The following is a 3,070-nucleotide window of genomic DNA, read 5'->3' as shown; positions in this document are numbered from 1 at the left end:
CCTGCCCTCATTTGCATGTCTCCCTGTCTGTGGCATTTGTTCAAATCTGCCAGCACACTCAGCTTGCTTGGTTTCCGTGCACGGTGGGAACCAAGGCACAGCCGGCCTGTGCCCTGGGAGCAGAGGTCTCAAAAGAGGCGCACGTGTAGCGAGGAACGTGGAGGGAGACTTCCACTTGCAGGTGTGCTGACGCCACAGGCGGGGAGCAGGGAGCCTGGGGCTTTCCGGTCTGTTCCAGCTATTAGGATCCCAGTGGGCCACTGAGGCTGGGCCAACTCGGAGAAGCACCCACAGCAGCCGAGTGCTCACTGCTCGGTACTGAACCCAGTTCTTGGGCCAGCGGCCCCTCCTCCCTGAAACGCTTATTGAAAAACTCAAGCACGTGGGTGTTTAAGGAATACTTCAACCTTCTTCCTCCCATAGGAAGACAGGAATCTGACCACAGAGCCAGCGTCCGGCAGGCGGGAAGCTCAATCAGCCAGGGTGGAGGGAGAAGGGGTGGGCTTTCGTGCCGTGGGAGAGCAAGCAGCCATGCCAAAGTGGAGTGATGCTCAGGGCTGTGTCTCCTAGAAGTTGTTCTCATTGTTTCAGTACTCAAATGTCCGGCGTCAGAGGGAGTTCGCACCTCTGGTGGGAGTCGAGACAGGACTGGGCGTGAGTCTGCTCTGGGCATCGGCACCTGCAGACTGAGGTTAAGCGGCGCCACCCCAGCAGGGCAGAACAAACAAAGGGAACATCGCGCCAGCCCTTGGCCCCTCCAGAAGAGACAGCGCACGTGCGTCTTCCTCCCCCGGAAGAAACCAAATGTAAACTGCGTGGGGTAACCGCTGATCGCGGCATCGCCACGATCAGAAACATGGCTGCGGGCCTTGAGGCCACGTCGACTGCACACAAATGCTCCGTGGCCCCCTCCCCGTTCCCCTTCCCCGTGGGCTTCCTCCGGACACACACAAGAGATGTAGGCGCTGCGTGAGCCCCCGCCACCCCCAGCAAGGGCCGTGGCGCGTCACTGCCCTCCACAAGTGGGCGGGGCAGGAAGGGCAGGGCAGGGGGCAGATCCGGCTCCACGATGGCCGACGGTGTCATCCCGGGCTTGGTTCTCTGCCTGGATGCTTGCAAAACCCCATGCTTAACCAAGCTTGGATTTGCATAATGCCTCGTTTACATGCATGGAATTCCACAAAGCATCGCTTCTGACCAGAGAACTCATTTCACACGCATGCAAAATATTGTAATAAGGGGCTCCTGTCCGTGGAACTCGGCGATTTCATCTTCATCAGCCAGGAGCAGCTGGCCTTACGGGACTCAGCGCAGCCTACAAAAGCCTCACTCACAGCGCAGCCGGGGGGTCGTGGCTCGAACCAGGGACCCAGGCAGGGCCCTGTTGCTCCCATGTGGCGAGAACACGTGGGAGCGGGAAGCAGGCTGGGAGTGGGGGCGTTTGCATTCGGCCCCAGCAGCTTTGGGCTCTTCCAGTTGGAAAATCTCTTTGCATGATGGAGAAAGGTGACACAGAGATGGGAAGTGGAGGCTCCGCCCTCATCTGGGGCCCGGAACGCGGAGGAAGGAGCCGGTGGAGAAGTGAGGCTGTTGTCCTGGCTGACTCTGGTCCCAGACGAATCAGATGTGCTCGACGCAGGAGCTGTGTCTGCAGCAATGGGGAGTCTCTGGGGTCCGGGGTCCGTCTTAGTACAGCCACGTCTAAGCAAAACGTAACGGCAAGTGGCGTTACCTGCAGCCAAGGCGGAAGTCACTATTTTGTATGCAACTTGCAACAAGGGTGGAAAAAGTGCACGGTCCAGTCGCCGAGCAGCCAAAGGCATCGGCTGTGACAATGACCAAGCCGTGGCCACTCAGCACAAAGCCACCCCGGGGATGCTTTCGGCCATCGTCTTCCGCTGTGGCTCACCAGCAGGGCCCACTGGAGGGGCAGAGAGGGCTTCAGCTGGGAGGACACACGGGCAGTGACCGTTGGCATCCACAGAGCCACCTCTTTGCCCCCTCTCAGTGGCACGAGCACAGCCAGGCAAAGTCCTCTGCCCAGGCCTCTGGGTTAGGACAGTCCCAGCCTCCCCCCGGGGCTCCCTTCCAATGCCGGTCACTTCGGGGGCCCCACTAGATTCCTTCAGGCCTGCGCACCTGTGTGGCCAGCTCTCCATAGCAGAGTCGCCTGTGCAAATGTCAATCACGGCTTTTCTTGGCCTGCGGGAACACTGACCGGTCTGGAAAGCCAATGCAGCCCAGCTGGCGTCTGCAGTACCATAGCTTTCTCAGAAGCGGTCATCCGGGCTCTTAGCAAAAGAGAGGAGGAATGTTGGAGAAAACGTCCCATGGAATTATGCTGTGTGTGTGTGTGTGTTACATCCCAGTTGCTGTAGTCCCAATGGGAGCCAATGCCTACGGGGAGCAGGTTCATTCGATTAAAAGGCTTCCCTCTTGGTGACTGGAGGTTAACGAGACGATTGGATTTGTTATTCCACCAAACCAACCCTTTCGCTTATTTTCGGCAAATTGCACTCAATGTGGTTTAATCGCCGTGTCCAGAATAGCATTGCACATCTGTGGCCCCAGAAGCTACGTCTGCAACGGATATTTGGGACAAAGACATGGAGCCCTCTGGTGGCCGAATTCCGCACTGCAGCGCTGATGCCAAGGGGTCCGCCTGGCCTTGGGGACAGGAAGGTCCCTGCAGGACGCACCCACAGCACCCCGCCGCAGACCAGCGGCAACACAGGGAGCCCAGCAGGCCGGGGAGGGGCGCGCAGCACGCCCCCTGCCGGCTGCCGACCTTATTGCGTCCCTGGGGCATCCCCGTGTCCGGAGCCCTGGAGACGCAGTAAACTCGGCAGGCGGAAGGGGGCGCTGCGGAGGTCTCCCGTTGTTATCCTTGTGAGGTCCTGCACCAAAGGACCAGGCCGACTGGAATGTTCGCGATCTCACAGGACAAACAGGCAAGAGAGGCCATGGACGGGGGAAGGGCTCCAGCCCTGGGGGAGGGTGGCACTGGGTTCCTACGTCACCGCAGCTCATTCCTGGCTGTGTGGCTCGGGGCAAGTTACTTAACCTCTCT

Source organism: Oryctolagus cuniculus, chromosome 8 (assembly GCF_964237555.1).
Source record: "Oryctolagus cuniculus chromosome 8, mOryCun1.1, whole genome shotgun sequence".
Taxonomy (NCBI): domain Eukaryota; kingdom Metazoa; phylum Chordata; class Mammalia; order Lagomorpha; family Leporidae; genus Oryctolagus; species Oryctolagus cuniculus.
This window is presented reverse-complemented; position numbering follows the sequence as displayed.